The sequence below is a fragment of the Staurois parvus genome, unplaced genomic scaffold (assembly GCF_062004578.1).
Source record: "Staurois parvus isolate SC_StPar_1 unplaced genomic scaffold, SC_StPar_1.0 ptg001090l, whole genome shotgun sequence".
NCBI lineage: Eukaryota > Metazoa > Chordata > Amphibia > Anura > Ranidae > Staurois > Staurois parvus.
Window position 1 is genome coordinate 1,746,963 of NW_028318886.1, and position 26,297 is coordinate 1,773,259.

Consider the following 26,297-nt stretch of genomic DNA (forward strand, 5'->3'; position numbering starts at 1 on the left):
AGCAGCATCCTCACATTACTGCAGCCTATGAAATGTAAAGTGGTATTAAACCCCAAACAAAAAATGGAATATATTGCAGCTTACCAATTATTAGATATAGGGGCTGCATTAGTTTTCTTTTAGGCTACGTAAACACCTATACAGGTTGCATTTGAGCCGTTTCTGCATTGCGTTTTGCATTTTTGCACTTGCATTTTTTACGCGTTTTTGATGCATTTTGCTTTTTTTTTGCATTATTTAAAATTTTTTCTTGTTTCTAGGCAGATTTTAAATGCAAAACACATAAAAAACATGGCAAAAACACATAAAAATGCAGCAAAAACACAATACATTCTTTTTGGCAGCGTTTCCATTGAAGTCTATAGAAACAAAAACGCAACTTTTTACGTTAAAAAAAGTCCCTGACCCGTTCCAAAAAATGCACCAGGTGAAAACACACAGGTGGGAACATGTCCCATAGGAAATCATGTTAAATGGACTGTACTGCGTTTCTGCAAAACGCAGAACGCTGCCGAAAACGCTTAGGTGTGAGCCTATGGTTAAAGGCTTTTCACCTCTGTTTTCACCTGGTGACCTGGCCAGTAACACATCTCCTGTATTAGCGTTCCCTCTCTGGATTAATGCGCAGGGGGGCACCTTTGGACAGCAGCATTCTTAGGCTAGGTGGGAGGGGAAGTGTTAGATGTCCTAGCAGATTTACTTGTAAATACGCAAACAAATTGAAGGCAAACTCTAGCTAATATTTTATAATCAATTATAACAAACAATTTTTTCCAATTGAGATAAAAGTTTTACATAAATAAATAAAAGCTGATTATTGTAATTATCCCCGCTAGTGTTAAATGGTTTGTCTCATCCCTCTAACTGATACATCTGCAGGACAGCTTGTTCGTTCGAAAAATAGACTTATTGGCTGGATTTCCAGATGAAAATAAAAGAAAGAATGCCTAAAAAAAGAAAATGAATACAGCCTTCACATCTAAGAAATGGTAATCTGTGATATAGTAAATGTTTGCTCTTGGGTTTAATACCACTTTAGAGTATTTTTATACAAATAGAAGCTTTTTCATTATTCTTGTAGGCTAACTTGTCTAATGTATCTATTATTTGCATTGAAGAAGATGCACTAATTCCCATATAATACATATACATCTACCACATATCTGTCATTGATTCTGTGCATGCACCTCCCTTCCTGCTCTCATTGACTTCCCATAGGACTTTCATAAACTGACAACTTCTCAACATGTCCTCGTGCCTTGACACACGTGTCTGCTCCAGTAGCTCTGTCCATCGTCTCACACACTGAAGACCTTTCTGTTTAGGAACTGCTATATTTAATCTACTGAAGGTAGCTTGTACATATACACATATGCTCACATTTGTGTACACATAATGCTCTGACCACAATCATTGTAAATAAGAATCTAAAAGTGCACTCCTGTATACATATCCTATGCACCACACATACTGAAAAAATACATGATTCACCTTTGACTATAGTTTCTACTGATGAACTACAAGTTTCATAATTCCCTGCCAGCCTTCATTGGAATTTACAGCTCCCTGGCAGCTGGATGGCCAAGGTTGCTCATGGTCATCTGATTTTCCAATTTATATGTATCAATGACCACTATGTTGCTCTGATTCTAGAAGTCACATTCATGCCATAGCTGCAGAGATATATTTTAATCAGAATGATGCTATATGCAGTCTGCAGTAATGTACCATCCATCTATCAAAGTGAATATTTAGATTTATCTGCACACTCAGTCACACTAACAAATGATCAAGATGTATAAGTCTAGACATACTATGCACAAGGAAGTATACACACACCTGGATATACAGTACATATATATATACCTTCACAATGGCCAGGCCCAGCTCAGTGTTACGCAGTCACAAGATGCACAGTCACATTTCCTCCTCCCTCCCCATGTTACCCCCTTTACGCACCCTCAACTCTTCCCTGTTCACCCTGCCCACCCCCTCATGCTTGTCAGCCCCCCTCCTCTCCCACCATGGTGTTACCGTAGGTTCCCGTGCAGTACAGGCACTGTCAGCATCATCTGCTGCTCCTGACTTCTGTAACTATGGTAACAGTTAATCCTCAGCATCACCAGGGAGATGGCCGGTCCCCTCCCTGCCTGCAGAGCAGCAGCGGCCCCTCCCTGCAGCACATCTCCATCCCTTCCTCCCAGCCACCAGACCATTTATTTCCACACAACAACAATTGTTTCACCTTGCTGCTGACAGTCATCCTCTGGCTGTATGCTATTATCCTCTCAGTAGTACTAAAAGGGGGCAGATACGGTCTTAGATTAAAATAATCGCTTGGAGTACAAATCAGCTGCAAATCTGGTGCTGGCAGTATATTGCATCCCCTCTCGCAACCTAATTGCAGGGCACATTGAAATGACCTTTCATCTCAGTAAATCTTTCTAATGGTGTCGTACCAACCCCCAGCCCAAGGCTGCGCAGCATCGCAGTGTGCGCGAAGATTAAAATGGATGTAAACAGGTAAATATTATTGCTTCAGTGATCCACAGATGCCCACATCCACATAGACATTAGACTTCCCGAAATAAATTGCCCTAAATGATAGATTAAGATGCAGCTGCTAACACTAGGCTACAGCTCATTATACAATGCTTAATGCAAGAACAAGGAAAAAAAATTTTTTTCAGCTAACACTGTTGATGGAATCCTTTCCAAGGGGCCACAATATCTAAACTAGGACAGTGTCATCATGTCATATTTACTAAACAGGGCTAAAAAATATTTTGTGTGTGTGTTTTAATTGTGTTTCTTCAACTCCAATAGTTTGTAAAATACCAGAGAATGAAGATAGTAAGAACCGATTTGCAATTTTCCAAAAACTAGTTTTTGTTTTTAACAAGGGCGGGCCGAGGGGTAGGCAGAAGAAGTGGCAGACGTGGCTACTTCAGCAGAAGGGGCTGCAAAAGGGACAAGACCTGAATCCTATGCTGCTGAAGTAGTTCACAAATCGGGGGGGATAAGATGTGTACAATTTTACCTTGTCCTGGTGGCTGAAGGACCTTGTCCTGGTGGTGCTTTTAAATAAATCTTGCCCAATTTTAAACTTTTAAAGCCCAACTCCAGGAATTTTACAAAATCTACCCTTGCAGTGGGACCCATTTCTGCAGCCAAGAAGGATTTGAAGGTTTGCTCCTCTTTTTCCTCCTTGCTGCCAGGAATGTGATTCCGACACAATGGGAATCAACTTCCACCCATACTATGAAGGAATGGAGTGCTGAATTGAGCTGTTTACAAAGAGTAGAAGAATTAATGGCTCAACACAATGACAGATACTCTACATATATTGCCCCGTGGGCTTTCAGGATCGTCTTCTTGGGGGCAGCAAATTTTAAAGCCATTATATACTGTCTGTCAATTAGACTTGAACATAGGAAGTGCTCTACCCTGAGCTGATTACCAATGACCACTTTTTTCTCTGGTTCCCAAGGCTCTTGTTTTCCCTTCCCCTCCTAAACCCTCTTCTTTATTCTTCTTCTCTCTCTCTTCACTTACTGCACATAGGCAACAGAAAGATCCTTGTAAGGGCAAAAAGTATCCAGAGAGCTGGCCTATCTTGTACCTGGCTTGAGATCAATGTTAATAAATCACCTCAACCATGTACTTTTGCAACAGTGGGGTGAGACCGCACTCTGTGACTTCATGGGCAAGATCAGCCTTCTTCTATGTTATCAATCAAAGTTGAAAATGTTTTCAGATACACTGCTGGACACCACTATGTGCCTTTGCCCTGTCCCTGACAATGTGTTGGAATATTATTATTATTATACAGTATTTATAAAGCGCCAATAGTTCGCTCAGCGCTGTACATTACAAAGGGGGACAGAACATGTGACAGAACAATACCAATACAATGTGATACACGAGGGGTTCGAGGGCCCTGCTCTTTTGAGCTTACAATCTAGGAGGGAGGGGGTGGTGGCACAGGAGGAGATAGCTGTGGGGGATGGAGTGGTAGGAAGAGTGGAGGAGGTCGGCAAGTTAGCAGGGGGTGGGGTAGGCTTCCCTGAAGAGATGGGTTTTCAGGGTGTGCCTAAAGGAGAGGAGAGTAGGTGATAATCTGATGGGTTGGGGCAGGGAGTTCCAGAGGATGGGTGACACCCTGGAGAAGTCCTGGAGGCGGGCATGGGAGGAGGAGACCAGGGAACTAGAGAGAAGGAGGTCTTGTGAGGAGCGGAGTGTGCGTGCTGGCGGTACTTGGATATTAGGTCAGTGATGTAGTTCGGGGCAGTATGGTGGACAGCTTTGTACGTCAGCATTAGGATTTTGAATTTGATCCGTTGCGCAATCGGAAGCCAGTGGAGGGATTGGCAGAGGGGGGTGGCGGAAATGGAGCGGTTGGAAAGGTGAATGAGCCTGGCAGCCGTATTCAGGATCGACTGAAGCGGGGATAGCCAGCGGCGAGGCAGGCCAGTAAGGAGGGAGTTGCAGTAGTCGAGTCGTGATATGATGAGAGAGTGGATGAGCTGTTTAGTGGTTTCTGGAGTTAGGAACGTGCGGATTTTGGCGATGTTGCGGAGGTGGAGTCTGCACGAGTTTGTTAAAGATTGGACTTGGGGCTGGAAGGATAGGTTGGAGTCCAGAATGACACCCAGTACTCTGGCCTGCAGGGCGGGTTTGATGGTAGCGTTGTTGGATGTGACGGAGAAATCAATGGGGGGTGGTGTCCGGGCTGGGGGGAAGACAAGAAACTCGGTTTTGGAGAGGTTCAATTTAAGGAAGTGGAGCGACATCCAGTCTGATATGTCGCTCAGTAGGTGTGTGATTCGGGCTGAGACCAAGGGGGTGAGGTGGGGGGTTGAGAGATAGATTTGTGTGTCGTCGGCATAGAGGTGGTAGTTGAAGCCGTGAGAGTGTATGAGTTGGCCAAGGGAGGAGGTATAGATGGAGAAGAGAAGGGGCCCAAGGACAGAGCCTTGAGGGACCCCAACAGAGAGGGGGAGTGAGGGGGAGGTAGTAGCATTATAGGTAACGCTGAAGGAGCGTTGTGACAGGTAGGATGAGAGCCAGGAGAGAGCAGAATCTCTGAGGCCGAGGGAGTGTAGTTTTTTGAGGAGGAGGGGGTGGTCGACTGTGTCGAAGGCCGCAGAGAGGTCAAGGAGTAGGAGCACTGAATAGTGGCCATTAGCTTTGGCGGTTAGCAGGTCGTTGGAGAGTTTGAGTAAGGCAGTTTCGGTGGAGTGTAGGGGACGGAAGCCGGACTGTAGGGGATCGAGGAGGTTGTTGTCGTTGAGGTGAGAGCATAGGCGGGTGTAGACTAGGCGCTCGAGGAGTTTAGATGTAAATGGGAGCAGGGAGATGGGTCTGAGGTTGTTCGGGTCATTGGGGTCCAGGGAGGGCTTTTTAAGTATGGGGGTGATGTGTGCATGTTTCAGAGGGGAGGGGAAAGTGCCTGAGGAGAGGGAGAGATTGAAGATGTGGGTGAGGGAGCGTAGGATGGAGGAGGAGGAAGGTCGTAGGAGTTGTGAGGGGATAGGGTCGAGGGGGCAGGTGGTGAGGTGGGCATCAGAGAGGATCTTGGAGACTTCCTCGATGGTAGTAAGGTCAAAGGTGCGGAGTGTGGGGGGAGCTTCAGTATGAGGAATGCAGGGTGGGGTGGAAGAGGAGGTCAGAGCAGTGGTGGGGCCATGGGAGAGGGGTGATGAGGGGGTAGCTGAGTGAGGGTGAAGGGGGTTGGAGAGAGTTTGAGCAGCGATGAAGTCCCTGCGGGTTATGTCGAGGGGGGATAAGGGGGTAGCTGTGTGAGAGGGGACGGGATGAGAGGGTGTGTGAGTTGCGGCAATGTCCTTGCGAATTGTGTCAATCTTGTTTTTGAAGTGATTGGCAATCTCAAGGGCAGTGAGTGATGTGCTGGGTGGAGGGGGGGGGGGTGGAGAGAGTAGAGAGTTGAAGGCAGAGAAGAGTCGGCGAGGATTGGAGGAGAGTGCCTTGATGAGGGTCAAGAAGTAGGCCTGTTTGGCAGCATGGAGGGAGGAGGTGTAGGTGTGGAAGGCAGATTTGTAGCGGGTGAAGGCTTGTTGGGATTTGGTTTTGCGCCATAGTCGCTCCAGGGCACGACTTTGTCATTTGAGGGTTTTGGTGTGATCAGTCTGCCAGGGCTGGAGCGGTCGGGGTCTGATGTCGTGTGTGGTTAAAGGCGCTAGTGAGTCAAGGGCTGTTGAGAGCGCATTGTTGTAGGCGGTCAAAGCCAAGTCAGGGCAGGACAGGGGGAGGATGCGGTCGTGGAGTTGATCAGCTGCAGAGTGGAGGGAGGCAGGGTTAAGGTTGCGGAGGTTACGGCTGGTAGTAGTGTGACATTTGGAGGGGTAGGCGTTGGAGGACGAGGAGATAGAGAAGGTGATCAGGTTGTGGTCAGAGAGAGGGAAGGGGGTGTTAGTGAGGTTGTGGGGAGCGCAGCGGTTGGAGAAGACAAGGTCCAGGATATTTCCGTCGGAGTGGGTGGTGGATTGTATGCACTGTGCAAGTGCAAAGGAGGAGGTTAGGTGGAGGAGACGGGCTGTGTCTGGGTTGTCGGGGTTGACAGGAATAAACCTTTATTCTTTAAAAAAAACTTTCAACAAGGTTAACTTCAATTAATCTTATTAACAGTGAAAGTAGATGTAAACCCTAAGTGAATGACAGTTAGCACTTTGTATAATACTCAACTGGCATGTTAAAAATACCATATTTGTTTTAAAGCAGACCTCCACCCAAAAGGAGAAGGTCTGCTTTAAGGCTTTTTCCCCCGCTCTCCATTAAGGATTGGCACCTTTGGGGAGTGATGGGGGGGGTACCCCAATTTGACAGGTTCCCACTTCCATTGTGATCGCCTAGGCGATTGGAAGTGGAAGTTGTCCTCCCCCCCTCCCTCCCTGTGTCCCAGAAGACTATGAGATCATTTACAAAGCACAGCGCTACTCACAGATGCGCAGTGGGCACCCGGCTGTGAAACCGCAAGCTGTCACAGTTGGGTGCCCACACTGAAGACGTTGGCACTGGAGACAGAGAACTGCTGGTGAACCCAGCTGATGTGAGGAGGACACCGCGGAATGTGTGTTTGTTTTAAAGTCATAGGTACACTTTTTGTAGCTGCTGACTTATATTTTTTTTTATTTTGTCTGGACCTCCGCTCTAACCTCTTTTTTTTCACCTTTTGTTGCATCTCGGGGCTGGTGATCTCCTGAAGCTTGCATGCAGCCACTTCATGTGAAGTATGTGTTTCAGCAGTGGCTGCATGACAGGTTTACTGACAAGAGTGAAGCATCCCTACATAATGTAATGTAACTGCCCACTTGTAGTCTCCATCAGAATCCCATGTGACAGGGAGACAATGCAAGAGAACACTTGGAAACAATGTCACCCTAGAACAGGGGTGTCAAACTCATTTTCAACTTGGGCCGCATCAGCATTATGTTTGCCCTCAAAGGGCCAGTTGTATCTCTAAGGCTAGATGTCCAGAGCACCCCACCTGCCCTTACATCAGATGTTCAGAGCTCCCCCTATGATCAGAAGTCAAGCCCCCACCTCCCTTACATCCCTTTCCTTGTGCTACGTCCAGGAAGAAGCTAGGGGCAGAGCTTGAAAGCAGAAAGTGCAGGGTCTGGAGGAGGACCTGAGGAGGGCTGGAGTCAGCTTCTGGAGTCTGCTAAAAGCGGAGGCCAGGGTATGGCTGGAGACGAGGGAGTGCTGAGGCTGCACAGAGAGGTGCAGGATCTGGTGGAGGAGTTTTGTCCTCCTCTCTGCTGCTGACTGCTTAGATAAGGTAGGGGAGGAGATGAGGGGGTGGTTGCAGGAGAGGTGTGACTGCCACATGATATGGCCTGGAGGGCCAAATTCAACCCACGGGGCTTGTGTTTGACACATTTGCCTGCCTTCGAGCAAGAATAGCCAGAACCTTCATGGTAGGGGCATCAGGTATTCTTTTAAAACAGAAGTATGGATATGGTTTTTATTTAAAAATCATATTTACCTAGGTGGATGCAGCATCAGTCTGATGGTGCATCTGTCCCCCTCCGGCTGCAAGGGTGAGAACTCAGCGATCACATGACCACTGATCGCTGAGTTCTCACAGCCGCTTTGAGCAGAGAGAAGTGTCAATTACGGCTGTATGCTCTGCCCCCCCACGCTCACTGGAGAGCTGAGCTTTGAAAGGGGAAGGAAGCAGCTGGCTCAGGCTCTCAGCAGATCACTGCCAGACTCTGAGGTGGATCCTGACTTTACAGAGCTTTAGCTGTACTTCTCCTTTAATGAAGAGATTTAAAAATAATGAAACTGCGTCTTGAAATTACATGAACACTTTTAAGCAGTTTTAAAGGCATTTTTTCAAATTAAAATAATATACATAGTTACATAGTTAGTCTGGCTGAAAAAAGACAAACGTCCATCCAGTTCAACCAAAATATAAAAAAAAATGTTATAATCCTATACCCAACATTGATCCAGAGGAAGGCAAAAAACCTCAGCAAAGCATGATCCAATTTGCTCCTGCAGGGGAAAAAGATTCCTTCGTGATCCACCGAGAGGCAATTGGATATTCCCTGGATCAACTTTACCTATAAATGTTTGTATCCAGTTATATTGTGTGTATCTAGGAAAGAATCCAGGCCTCTTTTAAAGCAATCTACTGAGTTGGCCAGAACCAACTCTTGAGGGAGTCTATTCCACATTTTCACAGCTCTTACTGTGAAGAAACCTTTCTGTGTTTGGAGATTACATTTCTTTTCCTCCAGACATAAAGAGTGCCCCCTTGTCCTCTATGATGACCTAAGGGTGAATAACTCTACACCAAGTTCACTATATGGACCATCTATGTATTTATACAGGTTGATCATATCCCCCCTAATCTCTTCTCAAGAGAGAATATATTCAGTTCCTCTAATCTTTCCTCATAGCTGAGCTCCTCCATGCCTCTTATCAGTTTGGTTGCCCTTCTCTGCACTTTCTCCAGTTCCCCAATGTTGTTTTTGTGAATTGTTGCCCAAAACTGAACTGCATATTCCAGATGAGGTATTACTAATGATTTGTACAGGGGTAAAATGATATCTCTCTCTCTGGAGTCTATACCTCTTTTAATACAAGAGAGGAATTTGCTCGCTTTAGAAACTGCAGTTTGGCATTGCATGCCATTATTAAGCTTATGATCTACCAGAACTCCTAGATCCTTCTCCACCATTGACTCCCCCAGTTGTACTCCCCTAGTATGTATGATGCATGCATATTCTTAGCCCCCAAGTGCATAACCTTACATTTATCAACATTAGACCTCATTTGCCACATAGTTGCCCAATAAAACAGTGCGTTGCGGTCGGCTTGTAAGTTGGAGACATCCTGTAAGGACGTTATTCCACTGCACAGCTTGGTGTCATCTGCAAAGACTGAAATGGTATGTTTCATCCCAGACCCTATATCATTTATAAATATATTAAAAAGTAAGGGTCCCAACGCTGAACCTTGGGGTACACCACTGACAACCCTAGACCATTCAGAGTATGAATCATTAACCACTACTCTCTGAATACTGGTTTTTCCAAGCCTGTAGACTTTATCTTACACATTAGCGTGTGGGGGGAACTGTGGGGAACCGTGTCAAACGCTTTTGCAAAAAGTATACCACATCCACCGCCACCCTTCTGTCCAAGGTTTTCCTCACCTCATCATAAAAAGAAATCAGATTTGTTTGACAACTTCTGTCTTTCATGAATCCATGCTGTCTGTTGCTTAAAATATTTTTTTCCAGCAAGAACTCATCTATGTGGTCTTTTATTATATTCTCCAGTATCTTTCCAACTATAGAAGTTAAACTAACAGGTCTATAATTTAGTAAAGATTTTGACCCCTTTTTAAATATATGCACCACATTGGCCTAACGCCAGTCCAGTGGTACTATGCCAGTCATTAAAGAGTCCCTAAAAATGAGAAACAATGGCTTTGAAAAGACAGAGCACAATTCGTTAAGGACCCGTGGGTGTATGCCATCCAGTCCAGGTGCTTTATTCACCTTTATTCTGTCTAAATATTTCTGGATCATATCAGTTGTGAGCCAATGTGGATCATCTGGGGCTGTGTCAATACCATGCCCATTGTGGACAAGAGCTCCCCCATGCTCCTTTGTATACACAGAGCTGAAGAAGGTATTTAATAAATTTGCCTTCTTACTATTAATATATTTGAAGAATTTTTGGGGGTTTGTCCTTCTATCTTTTGCAATCTGTCGTTCATGTTCAATTTTTGTAGCCTTGATTTCCTTTTTTCAGATTCTGTTATAATCTTTGTAATGTTTAAGTGATCATAGCGTTCCTTCATTTTTATATTTAATAAAAGCTCTTTTATTATTATTTATAGCTTTTTTGACTTTGGCCATAAGCCACATATGTCTGATTGTTAGCCTTTTAAACTTGTTGCCCATGGGAATATATTTTGCAGTGTGTTCACATACAGTCTTTTGAAGAACTCCTATTTCTGTGTTGTGTTCATCGATACCAGTATTCCATCCCAATCTATCTTGGAGAGCAGCTCTCGCCATGGAAAATTAACTCTCTTAAAGTTGAGTGGTTTTATTTTTCCCACGTGTGCTTGTTGTTTACAGCTATCAATAAATGAAATCATGTTATGGTCACTGCTACCCAGATGTTGTTTTATATGGACATTAGTAATAAGCTGTAAACAACAAGCACACGTGGGAAAAATAAAACCACTCAACTTTAAGAGAGCTAATTTTCCATGACGAGAGCTGCTCTCCAAGACAGACTAGGATGGAATATTGGTTTAGCTGATGCGTTTCGAAGGATGTTCCTTCTTCATCAGAGCTCTAATGAAGAAGTAACATCCTTCGAAACGCGTCAACTGTTCCCTGAGTGTCCACCAATATGATGGGACTCGCGCAGGTCTTACCATTCCATAGTTCCTTTGAAAACTGACATGCTTGAAATACTTCATTGTTTGTGAGTATATTTTTGTATTCAATAAATATCTGGTCTACTGAGGTAATGCGCAAGGTTGGTGCACTTCTTTTTTGTTTTTGCTTCACAGTATTGGTCGGGCTTCCCCAGCCTTGTTTGGAGCTGCACAACCCCATATGCACAGGTGGTCGAATTTTTTCAAGTTCTGGTTCCATCTATCCACCTCCTTTGGGTCTCAGAGCGCAGGAGAGTTCGTTTCTATTTTGACCTTTCCACTTACACCAGGTCTTTAGTCGTGCATTGAGATCTCTAATCTTTCCCTGTCTTTCCTGAGTTGTGCATGGCACAGGTAATATTTCAGAGAATATCACCTTGGAGGTCCTTCCCTTAAACTTGCAGCCTAGTTCTTTAAATTGATTCTTATTGAGCCTTCACCTTCCATGTATTCTGTCATTGGTTCCAACATGGACCAAGACAGCTGGGTCCCGCCCAACCCCACCCAGTAATTTATCAACCCGGTCCACCACATGCTGAACCCTGGCATCAGGGAGACAGCAAACCATTCGGTTGAGGCGATCCTGGCAACAAATTATTCTATCAGTCCTTCTGATTATAGAATCCCCTACTACCACCAACTGTCTAGGCCTTCCTGCACTACCTTCACCACCCCTCCCAGATGATCTGCCCTCCCAGCTGTTAGAAATAGCAGAGACATCCAGGGCTGCCACCCCTGAGCTTGCCACCCCCACATCTTCACCCAACTTGGCAAATCTATTTGGGTGCTCAAACCCAGGGCTGGCCTTCCTTTTCTGTGAGCCCCTACCACTCTGTCTCGTTACAGTGACCCATCTTCCTACCTGATAATTCTGACTAGCCTTTCCACCTTCCACATCAATCCCATTAGCTACCTGCTCAGAGAGCAGAAGACCCCTTTCAAGGTTGTTGGTTCTGCCCAGTGTTGCAGCTTGCTCCTCCAGATCTCTAACGCAAGCTTCAAGAAGGTCAACCCGCTCACATCTGTCGCAGCGGTACCCATCCTGGAGCTGTTGCTCCATTGTTGCATGTATGCGGCACACTGTGCTCTGCACAAAACCTTCAACCCTGCTAGTACTCATCCCAAAAACATGTTATACTCTGCGCAATTCCCAATACAGCAGATCTTAGATTTCAGGAGGGGGAGCAGGACTGGGAGCCAGGCCTGGATCTAGGAGGGTGCTGGGGTGGGCTGTTCCCCCCAGATACTAGTTGTGCCCCCCCCCTCTAGATCTCTGAGAGTGCATTCACTAATGCATACAGACTTGATGGGGACAGTTGATGTAAGGGGCATTCTAATAAGGCAATTTATGTAAGGGGGACTCTAAGCCCCCTGATTTATTTACTGCACCCTCAGATCACATAGGTAGATCCGGATCTGCTGGGAGCCAGCCAGGTGTACTGCATGCAAATGTGCTGACAGAAAGCATTCTGATAAGAAGAGAGAGCAGAGTGATGACCTCATCAACCACTTGCTGCTCCTTCCTTGTTGTTTTAAAAATGTTTGCCTCCCACCTTGTCCCTAGTTTGTATCCTAGCTTGTCTTCTGATCCCTGGCTGGAGGATACATGCACTAAATAAAGGACTTTGTTTAAAAGTGTGGCTTTATTGTTTATTACAGTAAATTCCATCCTGCCCAGGATATTTACGAATATCCTCTGGTATGGGTAATTTTTCCAGTCTGCTGTGCCAGCTAGTTTTTGAGGCAGCTCCCATGTGCTTGGTGGGCCTTTGCATGATGCTTGGGGTAAGGTCTCAAGATGTGTAGAGATTTAGAGTGCCAAAATATGGTTGCCAGTCCAAATAACGTTTATCCATTAGCAGGGCTTAAAATTTCAAGTCCTGAGCTACCAGCTAGGCCTTAGAGTTACTCGCCACCAACAAACACACACAAACAGAGACACCTGTACACACACACAGACATGTACATACACACACACAGAGACACATGTACACACACACACATGTATACACACAGAGGCATGTACAGACACGCAAACACACAGATACATGTACATACACAGAAATACACACGCACAGACACATGTACATACATACACATGTACACACACAGACATGTACATACACACATAAACATGTACATACACGCACAGAGACACGTACACACACACACATACAGACACATGTATACACACACAGGCACGTACAGACACGCATACACACAGATACATGTACATACACAGAAATACACACGCACAGACACATGTACATACATACACATGTACACACACAGACATGTACATACACACACAGAGACACGTACACACACACACATACAGACACATGTATACACACACAGGCACGTAAAGACACGCATACACACAGATACATGTACATACACAGAAATACACACGCACAGACACATGTACATAAATACACAGACACATGTACATACATACTCACACACACACACATGTACATGCACACACACATGTACACACATACATGTTAAGTGCTCTCTCCTCTCCCCTGAATCCACCACTGGCTGACATAGAGGATCAATTAGGTAGGCACACACACACCCCCTATAAAAAGTTGCAGTACTTCATTTGTTGTTCACTCACAGATCTGGGTACTGCACTCTAGGGGGAGGCAGAGAGCACAGCACACTCTTTTCTTTGCTTTCCCTGCGCTCAGCTATTGAGCAGTCTGACGGCTCCCAGTGCCAATGACAGATCCGGTCTGAGCTCCGAGCCTGCTCAGCAAGACGGCCCTGGGGGACACACTCGCCCCCACCATAAGTTCTACTCGCCATTGGCAAGCAGGCGAGTGGAAATTTCAAGGCCTGCATTAGAGTACTAATGAAAAAACAGCCAACCATCTTTTTATGATGAATCAAGTGATGATTTCACATGATAGTTATATTAAGTGATACACCCTAACTTAGCCCAGTGTCGCATCATCCATGGGTGCAATGTGTGTGCTGCACACAGGCTCCAAGGGAGGGGCCCACTGTGCCCTCAAACATTGCACAACATGAGGAGACACTGGTTCCCTGTCTTTTTTGCCAGGAAGGACCATGCAGGCTGCACATCATAGTTAGATCTATGCCTGCTGGAGGTGGAGCCCAGTGGGAGCTGAACCCCACAGAAGTCAACCATATCTATATTACAGTGCATCCAGAAAGTATTCACAGTGCTTAACTTTTGCCACATTTTGTTATGTTACAGCCTTATTCAAAAATAGATTAAATTCATTTTTTTCCTCAACATTCTACAAACAATACCCCATAATGACAACGTGAAAAAAGTTTGTTTTGAAATCTTTGCAATGCATTAAAAAAAAAAACCACATATACATAAGTATTCACAGCCTTTGCTCAATACTTTGTTGAAGCACCTTTAGCACCAATTACAGCCTCAAGTTGTTTTGAGTATGATTCTACAAGCTTGGCACACCTATTTTTGGGCAATTTCTCCCATTCTTTTTTGCAATACCTCTCAAGCTCCATCAGGTTGGATGGGGAGTGTCGGTGCACAGCTGATCATGTGATCAGGTAAAAGGCCACAGCGGCCTTTAACCACATGATCAGCTGTGTCCAATGACACAGCAGATCATCGAGTAAATACAGTTGCCAGTTATCGGCTGCACTTTCCTCATGCTGCCACAGCATGAGGAAAGTACTGCTGATAACCGGCAACTGTCACAGAGCAGATCGGCACTGATGATCAGTGCCCAACAATGTCACCAAGCAGTGCCGCCCAGCAATTGCGTTCATCAGTGCCCAGCAGTGCCGCCAGTCAGCACCGCCCATCAGTGCCTATCAGTGCCCATCATTGCTGCATATCAATGCAGCATCATCAGTGCCTCCTCATCAATGCCCAACAGTGCCGCCTCATCAGTGCAGCATATCCATGCTACCTCATCTGTGCCCATCAGTGCAGCCGCATCAACGCAGTGAAGGAGAAAAATTACCTGTTTCCAAAACTGTATAATAGAAACAAAGACAAACTTTTTTTTTTTCAACATTTTTGCTCTTTTTTTGTTTATAGTGCAAAAAATAAAACACCCAGTGGGGATTAAATACCACTAAAAGAAAGCTCTATTTTTGTGAAAAAATGATAAAAATATAATATTGGTACAATGTTGTATGACCACGCAGTTGTCATTCAAAATGTGAGAACACTGAAAATTGTCCTGGGCACGAAGAGTGTAAAAGTGCCCAGCAGGCAAGTGGTTGAATAAACACAATTTAGTCTAAAAATCTGAGGTTGCCATTTTCCCTTACAGCTTTCAAAATTTGTAAAATAACCCCAAGCCATATATGTTCTGAAAGCATATGACCTGTAGAATAAAAAAAATGTGTTATTGATTTTTTAGGCCTCGCAATAGTTACATAAATATTGATCAAATTACTATTTTCACTGAAAATATTCTAAAATTATTACTGGTGGGCACAAACTCAACATAGTTTACAAAATTCCTGCTAAATTCCTACTTAGGCCTCATTCACATGGGGTATACTAAGGATACACATGGAAAGCCATTTTTACCTTCACAGGGATGCCCAGGTGTTCCATGCATCCCTGTGCAGACAGTCCTATTCATGTCAATTGGGATGCAGCGGCTGCAGTGATGCAGCAGCTGCTCCCAACTTGACTTGTGGGTGTTTGTGCATGGCCCTGACAGCTGAACTCCGGGACATGCACATGGACCCATATGGATGTCAAATTTGGAGCAGCAACTGTGTCTGTGCAGCTGCTGCATCCTAATTGATATCAATGGATCTGTCTGCATGGGGATACACGGAAAAACTTCATAGAGAGAATCGGTGCTGCTGGGTTTAGTGAGGTGGGGAGAGGAGAAGAGAATAACAAGGGAGAACTGTAGGTGACAGTGAGGGGGGGAGGTGCCACATTTTAGGTGAATAGCTCTGATCAGCAGATTGTCATCCACTGATCAGAGATATTATTTTATTCAGCTATTGTATTCAAATCTACCAATGCATTTAACACTCCCATCCCTCCCAGAATGACAATGCTGCTGTGTCCTATGCTCATTCCTGCAGAGTCTCACTAATACTGGAGGTGTCTTACTGGCCAGATCACCAGGGGAAAACGGGGGAAAAGCCTATAAGAAGAAAACTGATGCAGCCACCACATCTAATGATTGGTAAGCTGCAATATATTACATTTTTGGTTTTCTATTTAATGCTGCTTTAAAAAAATATATTGCATGTATATTGTTTTTTTCATATTTTGCAGGAATTGTCGAGGGCTTTTAATCTCACCATGGTGTGTTTTTAAGAATTTGCGTAAATATAAAGTGTATATTCTATATTTCAATGAGTAGTCTCATTCTTTGTATTCCATGTATTATGAATACATAGAATACAACAACCCCCCCCACACACACACGCACGCAATGTTGGGTGTTTGTTGAGCTTTAATTACGCTTTTTTGGGGTTGGGTTACATATTGGTCTTTACCAGGAGCTCCTATGTCACTTGCTACTGATCTCGGAACTCTGCCTTACTTACTACTGAACCTCAGTATTCTGCTTCACTTTTAACCACGGCCAATATTCAGCGCAATAAAAACCACACCCAATTTCTGTAGATGCACTCTCTTTTTCTTGCTCAGGAGGGCTCAGCCTATGATCCTGCTCACAGGCCCACTGATGAACAGGGTCAGTCCACACAAAACTAATACTTCCCTTACAGGTAGATACTGTAGTCATGGGCTGCTTATATCCTTTTGGGACTTGAGTCCTAAGATCTCCTTGCCATATTTCCTGGCTCTGTTCTACCTACCTTGAAGTTTTGGAAGTTACCATAATCCGTTTGGTGTTCCCACTCCTCCAGTTACATAGTACCCAATTCAAAAAATAGCACTGAAAGCTCAGTCTGTGAAGGTTCTCATCCGGGTCTTTGTATTTCTTGTAGTAGTTAGTCACATTCAACAATGTTAAAGATTTTTCTTGGCTTATCCAAGACAATCCAAGGTTTTTAAGTCTCTTCTGAAGAAGCGGCTTGGATAAGCTATGAAATGTCTTCAGTATTACAGAACATGAGCAGTTGAATGTGACTAACTGCTACTAGATACCAGAAAGCAAACTGCCTAATTTCAGATTGGATTGACATTTTCTATTACAAACACCTGGTCATCCTGCCATGGCTTGGGTCTTCTTCCAACAGGATGATAACACAGACTCCCCTGTAGTGAAATCATTGCATTGCGGTCACTCTTTTGAGCGTTGTGCTGTCACTGGCAGAAGAGAAGGGTCCACAGGATGTCACCTTTGAGAAAGCTCCTCCTAAACACCAGTCAACACTGGTTATGTCTATCTCCTCCCTATTCATAGTGACTGACAGCACAGTGCTGTTCACATCACCTGATGAAAGAAGCAATCATGTGTCCATAGGAGGTGACAATGGGTTCCCTCTTTAATCCCTCCTGCTATACAGCAGTCTTCAAAATTCTGTAGCCTGTGCAATGACATCACAGAGAATACTAAAAAGGCCTCCAGCATCCCTGGAGCAGGTAAGTAAAAAAAAAGTAAATGCAGGCAGCAAAAGGAGCAGGGGCACATTATTTAAAAAAAAAAATTACTGTAGATGGATTCCAAATTGAAAACAGAAAGTATATACGTGTTGTCACTTTCTACATAGATTCAAAAAGAAAAAGGGGGCTAGGGTGCTACTGCATTTTGGAATAATAGTTAGAATCATGGAAATCATGCCTGCATACACCTGTGGCTAAGATTCATCCAGAACTGTAGGTTTATAGCACAGAGAGAGCTTAAAATTGCAGAGAATTTGGGAGCACCAAGATAACAAGTCAGGTTAAAGAAAAGTAGCAAATACTCTGTTCAGCACTGCCTTCTTAAAAGAAGAGGCGCTCATGTGTCATCAAATCCATTATAATTATAGGATAGTGGGTGAAGCCATGGAAACAATTTAAGATTCACCACGTGGCCAGTTCTTTGTGCCGAAATGCCTCTGAGCATCCTGATACATTATTCTGAACCCCCTGTATTGTATTGGATAATAATAAGAAAAGAAGACTGTTATAAAGATGATATTATTATTTGTTATTTTATAGTACACCTCTACTGAGAAATATGACCTTATTCTGAAAATGCAAGTTGTCTGTCTTCGGTCAAAGTATTTCCTTATGTATCTCCTTGGAATAGGGAAGGTCACAGATTAAACAGAACTTCTGGATCTGCATACTTGTTCTTGGTCAGGGATTCAGAAAGTGGGACCTCAAATTATCATGACAGCCAGGGAACTAGAATTTAAAAAAAGTGGTTCAGCACTGGTAGCTTCCACATTTCTTTTACACCATTTAACAATCTTCCCATATGTTATACAGTTGCAAGAAAAAGTATGTGAACCCCTTGGGATTACGTGGAGTTTTGCATGAATTGGGCATAAAATGTGCTCTGAATGTCATCTAAGTCACAACAATAGAAGAACACAGTCTGCTGAACATAATACTACACAAACATTAGATGTTGCCATGGTTTAATTGCACATAACATGTAAACATTCACAGTGCAGGGAGGAAAAAGTATGTGAGGCCCTAGCTTAATGACTTCTCCCAGAGCTAATTGGAGCCAGGAGTGAGCCAACCTTGGCTCCAATCAGTGTGATGATATTGGATGTGTTGCTGACAGCTGTCCTGCCCTTAAAAAACACACACCTGTTTTGGGTTTACTGGTTTCAAGAAGCACTGTCTAATGTGAACCATGCCTCACAGAAAAAAGCTCTCAGAAGACCTACGATCAAGAATTGTTGACTTGCATGAAGCTGGAAAGGGTTACAAAAGTATCTCCAAAAGCCTTGATGTTCATGTGTCCACGGTAAGACAGACTGTCTACAAATGGAGAAAGTTTAGCACTGTTGCTACTCTCCCTAGGCGTGGTCGTCCTGTAAAAAGGACTGCAAGAGCACAGCGCAGAATGCTGTATGAGGTAAAGAAGAATCCCAGAGTGTCAGCTAAAGACCTACAGAAATCTCAGGCACATGCTAACATTTTTGTTGACATATCTACAATAAGGAAAAGATTAAACAAGAATCGAGTACATGGGAGGACACCACGGAGGAAGCCATTGCTGTCCAAAAAGAATATTGCAGCACGTTTGAAGTTTGCAAAAGAGCACCTGGATGTTCCACAGCACTACTGGCAAAATATACTGTGGACAGATGAAACCAAGATTGAGTTGTTTGGGAAGAACACACAACACTATGTGTGGAGAAAAAAAGGCACAGCAAACCAACATCAAAACCTCATCCCCACTGTAAAACATGGTGGAGGGAGCATCATGGTTTGGGGCTGCTTTGCTGCCTCAGGGCCTGGACGGATTGTTGTCATTGATGGGAAAATGAATTCCAGAGTTTATCAAGACATTTTGCAGGAAAACGTACGACCATCTGTCTGCCAACTGAAGCTCCGCAGATGATGGGTGATGCAACAGGACAATGACCCAAAGCATACAAGTAATTCGACAAAACAATGGCTGCAACAGCACAGAATACGCCTCCTGGAGTGGCCCAGTCAGAGTCCTGACCTCAACCCGATTGAAATGCTGTGGCATGACCTTAAGAGAGCGATTCACACCAGACATCCCAAGAATATTGCTACACTGAAACAGTTTTGTGAAGAGGAGTGGTTCAAAATTACTCCAGATCGTTGTGCAGGTCTGATCTGCAATTACAGGAAACGTTTGGTTGAGGTTATTGCTGCCAAAGGAGGGTCAACCAGTTATTAAGTCCAAAGGTTCACATACTTTTTCCTCCCTGCACTGTGAATGTTTACATGTTATGTGCAATTAAACCATGGCAACATCTAATGTTTGTGTAGTATTATGTTCAGCAGACTGTGTTCTTCTATTGTTGTGACTTAGATGACGTTCAGAGCACATTTTATGCCCAATTCATGCAAAACTCCACGTATTCCCAAGGGGTTCACATACTTTTTCTTGCAACTGTATGTATTTTATGCACATACAGGTGAAACTCGAAAAATTAGAATATCGTGCAAAAGTTCATTTATTTCAGTAATGCAACTTAAAAGGTGAAACTAATATATGAGATAGACTCATTACATGCAAAGCAAGATAGTTCAAGCCGTTATTTGTCATAATTGTGATGATTATGGCTTACAGCTACAATCCAGCCCCCTACAGTCCGGCTTCCGTCCTCTACACTCCACCGAAACAGCCTTACTCAAACTCACCAACAACCTGCTAACCGCCAGAGCTAATGGCCACTACTCAGTGCTCCTACTACTCGACCTCTCCGCGGCTTTCGACACAGTCGACCACCCCCTCCTCCTCTTGTCCTACCTATCACAACACTCCTTCAGTGTTAGCTATAACGCTACCACCTCCCCCTCACTCCCCCTCTCTGTTGGGGTCCCTCAAGGCTCTGTCCTCAGGCCCCTTCTCTTCTCCATCTACACCTCCTCCCTTGGCCAACTGATACACTCTCACGGCTTCAACTACCACCTCTATGCCGACGACACGCAAATCTATCTCTCGACCCTCGCTCACCCCTTCAGTCTCCGCCCGAATCACTAGCCTACTGAACGACATATCAGATTGGATGTCGCTCCACTTCCTTAAACTGAACCTCTCCAAAGCCGAGCTCCTAGTTTTCCCCCCAGCCCACGCACCCCCCCCCCCGACTTCTCCATCACGTCCAACAATGCCACCATCAGGCCCACCCCGCAAGCCAGATTACTTGGTGTCATTCTAGACTCCAATCTATCTTTCCAGCCCCAAGTCCAATCACTAACAAACTCATCTAGACTCCACCTCCGCAACATCTCCAAAATACACTCATTCCTAAACCCAGAAACTACTAAGCAACTCATCCACTCCCTCATTATATCACAACTCGATTACTGCAACTCCCTCCTCACTGGCCTGCCTCACCACAGGCTATCCCTGCTTCAGTCGATCGTGAATACGGCGGCCAGACTCATCCACCTCACCAACTGCTCCGTTTCCGCCACCCCCCTCTGCCAAACCCTCCACTGGCTTCCAATTGCCCAACAGATTTAATTCAAAATGCTAACACTGACGTACAAAGCTGTCCATAACTCTGCCCCAAACTACATCACCGACCTGATATCCAAATACCACCCAAAATGCACACTCCGCTCCTCACAAGACCTCCTTCTCTCTAGTTCCCTGGTCTCCTCATCCCATGCCCACCTCCAGGACTTCTCCAGGGCATCACACATCCTCTGAACCTCCTTACCCCAATCCATCAGACTATCACCTACTCTCCTCTCCTTTAGGTGCACCCTGAAAACCCACCTCTTTAGGGAAGCCTACCCCGCCCTCTGCTAATTGCCAATCTCCTCCACCTTCCTACCACTCCATCCCCCACAGCTTTTCCTCCCATACCACTATCCCCTCCCTCCTTGATTGTAAGCTCCAAGGAGCAGGGCCCTCAAACCCCTCGTGTATCGCATTGTATTGTTATTGTACTGTCTCATGTAATGTCTCCCATTGTAATGTACAGCGCTGAGCGAACTGTTGGTGCTATATATATACTGTATAATAATAATAATAACAACAGCTCATGAAAACCCCAAGTCCACAATCTCAGAAAATTAGAATATTACATGCAATCAATAAAACAAGGATTGTACATAGATGCATATGTACTCAGTACTTGGTTTGGGCCCCTTTTGCAACAATTACTGCCTCAATGTGGCATGGCATGGAAGCTATCAGCCTGTGGCACTGTTGAGGTGTTATGGACGACCAGGATGCTTCAATAGCGGCCTTCAGCTCTTCTACATTGTTCGGTCTCGTGTCTCTCATTTTTCTCTTGGCAATGCCCCATAGATTCTCTATGGGGTTCAGGTCAGGCGAGTATGCTGGCCAATCAAGCACAGTAATCCCACGGTCATTGAAGCAGGTTTTGGTGCTTTAGGCAGTGTGGGCAGGTGCCAAGTCCTGCTGGAAAATGAAGTAAGCATCCCTATAAAGCTCGTCTGCGGAAGGAAGCATGAAGTGCTTCAAAATCTCCTGAAAGACGGCTACGTTGACCCTGGACGTAATGAAACACAGTGGACCAACACCAGCAGATGACATGGCTCCCCAAATCAAAACAGACTGTGGAAACTTCACACTGGACTTCAAGCATCTTGCAGTGTGTTCCTCTCCATTCTTCCTCCATACTCTGGGTCCTTGGTTTCCAAATGAGATGCAAAAGTTGCTCTCGTCAGAAAAGAGGACTTTGGACCACTGAGCAACAGACCAGGCCTGTTTTTCTTTAGCCCAGGTAAGACGCTTCTGACATTGTTTGTTGTTCAGGAGCAGCTTGACAAGAGGAATGCGACATTTGAAGCCCATATCCAGGATCCGTCTGTGTGTGGTGGCACTTGATGCACTGACTCCAACCTCAGTCTACTCCTTGTGAAAGTCCCCGACACTTTTGAACTATTTCTTCCACTGAAACCAATGATGGGGTACTATTCTTCCCACAAATATCATTGATGGGGCACTACTCCTCCTACTGACCACCAACCCTGAGGCCATGTTTGTTCTCATTGATGCTAGGCCTGGGACATTTTCTACCTCCACTGACCACAATCCAGCCCCCCTAAAGTCTGAAGGATAGCAAACTGGCCCTTTGTTTGAAAGGTTTGGAGACCCCTACTCTATAGTATTATCCTTTCGCTCCTCCCCTGCATATGTAGGGAGGTGAGGGGAGTGGCTGAGTAGCTGGGCAAGCACAGAGAGTAATACCACACTCCTAGAAGAGGAAAGGACTATCACGCGCAAGTAGGGAGTGGGCTTTGCTGGGAAACTGACTCTTTCTGGAGGAGACTATTTTAGCAAGTTTAAAAGCACATTGCCTGTAAGAAAGTAATTTATGGAAAGGAACAACACTGCCAGCAAGCATTGATTTTCTGTGATTTTACTGTACCTGCATTTTTACCTAGGTCTCTGAAGTATACAATCTATGTACCTGCATTTTTACCTAGGTCTCTTTAAGGAAGTATACAATCTATGACTTGCTTCACCTCTTCACTGTGTCAGTAGTCAGCAGGATCACCCTGATCCAGCAAGGCAGTGTGGCCTCTGCAGAACATATTTTACATTGTTCATGCAGTACTGCTCACAGTGAGAGAAACCTGACCCAACACATACAAAAACAGTATTTGGATGTGTTAAAAGAAAAGGTTGGGGATGTACAATGTCAGCAAATACCAGAGAGAGAGCGAGAAAAACAGGGAGGGGGAGCGAGTACACTATGAAACACTAAACTGAAGCACAAGCCAGAAAAGTCCCATTATATCAGTGGAATATACGTCATCGATAGATCTGGGAGCCAGGATAATGCTGACAACAGCTGACACCTAATATTTTTCTCTTTTATTACTGCTGTTTTTAGGACATTCATGAATTGCTGGTAAGCTGCAGCCAGTTGTTGCTGTGCAGCCTCCCCATCATCAAATCCTTAATCCAAACCTGCCTTGTTTGATAATGGCATAGATAACTGCACTTCCATCACCGGTTAGTGATCCATTGAAATGATGTATAAAAATAATAAGTTAACTATTTTTCATTAGGAAAACAAATCCAAGGCTAGCAGGCAGTAAAGAACTGACCATGCTTGCATAGATTGCTGCTAGGACCCCTGTAACTATTTTGGGCAGCATTCCTATGCATACAAGTTGGAGGAAAAGATACAACAGCTGAGTGATCAAAAATATTTCCCAACACCCTGGAAGTTCATTGTATGCAATGATAAAACACAGAGAAACTGGGCGCTCAAACAGATGTCCCTGGAATACTATTGTTTAACACCACGGGGAAGGCAGCTCACAGATACCACATGAACTAAATGGAAAAGTACTACAAAGATCAGCAAGGAGCGCTGTTCCAGGTGCAAGAATGTCATAAGCAGAGCCCAAGAGATGAATGACATATAGTTCCTTGAAAAAGTATTCATACTCCTTTGAATTTTCCACATTTTGTCATGTTACAACCAAAAACGTAAATTTATTTTTTGGGGATTTTATGTGATAGACCAATACAAAGTGATACATAATTATGAAGTGGAAGGAAAGTGATAAATTATTTTCAAAACTTTTTACAAATATATATCTGAAAAGTGTGGCATGCATTTATATTCAGCCCCCCCGAGTCAATACTTTGTAGAACCACCTTTCGTTGCAATTACAGCTGCAAGTCTTTTTGGTTATGTCTCCACCAGCTTTGCACATCTAGAAAGTGAAATTTTTGCCCATTCTTCTTTGCAAAATAGCTCAAGCTTTGTCAGATTGGATGGAGAGCATCTGTGGACAGCAGTTTTCGAATCTTGCCACAGATTCTCAATTGGATTTAGGTCTGGACTTTGACTGGGCCATTCTAACACATGAAGATGCTTTGATCTAAACCATTCATTGTAGCTCTGGCTGTATGTTTAGGGTCGTTGTCCTGCGTTGTCCTCTGCCCCAGTCTCTAGTCTTTTGCAGACTCTAACAGGTTTAATTTTAAGATTGCCCTGTATTTGGCTCCATCCATCGTCCCATCAACTCTGACCAGTTTCCTTGTCCCCGCTGAAGAAAAGCATCCCCATAACTTGATACTGCCACCACCATGTTTCACGGTGGAGATGGTTGGTTCAAGGTGATGTGCATTGTTAGTTTTCCGCCACACAAAGTATTTTGCTTTTAGGCCAAAAAGTTCAACTTTGGTCTCATCTGACCAGAGCAACTTCTTCTACATGTTTGCTGTGTCCCCCACATGGCTTCTCGCAAACTGCAAACAGGATTTCTTATGGCTTTCTTTCAACAATGGCTTTCTTCTTGCCACTCTTCCATAAGGGCCAGATTTGTGGACTGCACGACTAATAGTTGTTGTGTGGACAGATTCTCCCACCTGAGCTGTGGATATCTGCAGCTCCTCCAGAGTTACCTATCTGTTCTTGGCTGCTTTTCTGATTAATGCTCTCCTTGCCCGACTTGTCAGTTTAGGTGGACAGCCATGTCTTGGTAGGTTTGCAGTTGTGCCAAACTCTTTCCATTTTTGTATGATGGATTGAACAGTGCTCCATGAGATGTTCAAAGCTTGGGATATTTTTTTATAACCTAACCCTGCTTTAATCTTCTCCACATCATTATCCCTGACTTGTTTGGTGTGTTCCTTGGCCTTCATGATGCTATTTGTTCACTAATGTTCTCTAACAAACCTCTGAGGGCTTCACAGAACAGCTTTATTTATACTGAAATTAAATTACACTCAGGTGGACTCTATACACACCACACTTTTCAGATATTTGTAAAAAAAAAATTTATCATTTTCTTTCCACTTCACAATTATGTGCCACTTTGTGTTGGTTTAAAATCCCAATAAAATACATTGACTTTTTTGGTTGTAACATGACAAAATGTGGAAAATTTCAAAGAATATGAATACTTTTTCAAGGTACTGTATATAATATTTATTGAGACCATGCAACTTGATCATAATAAAAACCTCCAGAGAGGAGGCTGCTTACAGACATAGATTTTCTGAACCTGACATCTCTTGGGCTCTGTTTATGACATTCTTGTACCTGGAACAGCGCTCCTTGCTGATCTTTGTATGCAACGATTACCACTTAGGACTAGATTTCTAACTTGGCTACACAGGCTTTGGGGCCGGACAGTGGTTTTCAACCCTAGCGAAAGCAGTGCCTGCAAATTCTTTTAAAACCTTTTATGTCGCAACAGAAAAAAAAAGTTTACACTCATATGAAAAAATCATGGGAATGCAAAATATGTATTTAAAATATAATAACACACAAGACACACTTTTTTTTAGCAACACAATGCACAGGACACTATAGAGTCTATGTATAAAACATTCACTATACGAATTTGCCAAAGATCCGCACAGTCAGAACAAAAATTGCCATAAATGTGTAGTTCCTATGTCACCAACAAAATCTAGCGGCCATAAATTTTTTTTTCCCTGATTGAGATATTTCTGGAAAAAATGCATTATGGACACTAGATGGTGCTGACAACATAGGAACTAAACATATTACTTAAAATATGGCAATCTTTTATTCTTGAAATAAAGTATTGTTGTTTCTGCACTACCCTGTGATAGTGCAGTGATAGTGATAGTACACATAAAAACAGAAATAAAAAAAACTGATTGCAGCCAACACTGACATGCACACCAGCACCAATGATAATATTATTCCTTGAAAAAGTGCAGCACAATCATAATATAATCAAAAGAAATGCACTACTGACATGCGTTAATGTGCAATTCCAACTTCAGTGGAATATGATCTAACAGTTTCAAATGGAATATGAATTCATGTGAAAACAAATTACATGC

The 26,297-nt window shown here is 43.9% G+C and overlaps 1 protein-coding gene and 1 long non-coding RNA gene across 2 annotated transcripts in view; one reads left to right on the plus strand and one right to left on the minus strand.

The window, feature by feature from the left end:
• The window catches only part of DMTN (dematin actin binding protein), an 81,385-nt gene extending 79,214 nt beyond the window's left edge, over positions 1-2,171 (minus strand). Inside the window, exon 1 of the mRNA XM_089658715.1 lies at positions 2,035-2,171. The gene's annotated coding sequence lies outside the window, so the exon portion shown is untranslated. The remainder of the gene's footprint in view (positions 1-2,034) is intronic.
• LOC149440351 (uncharacterized) overlaps positions 1-16,271 on the plus strand; it is a 109,076-nt gene extending 92,805 nt beyond the window's left edge. Inside the window, exons 5-6 of the long non-coding RNA XR_016307650.1 lie at positions 16,000-16,103; positions 16,196-16,271. This is a non-coding gene — a long non-coding RNA (uncharacterized LOC149440351). The remainder of the gene's footprint in view (positions 1-15,999; positions 16,104-16,195) is intronic.
• Positions 16,272-26,297: the final 10,026 nt, after the last annotated feature.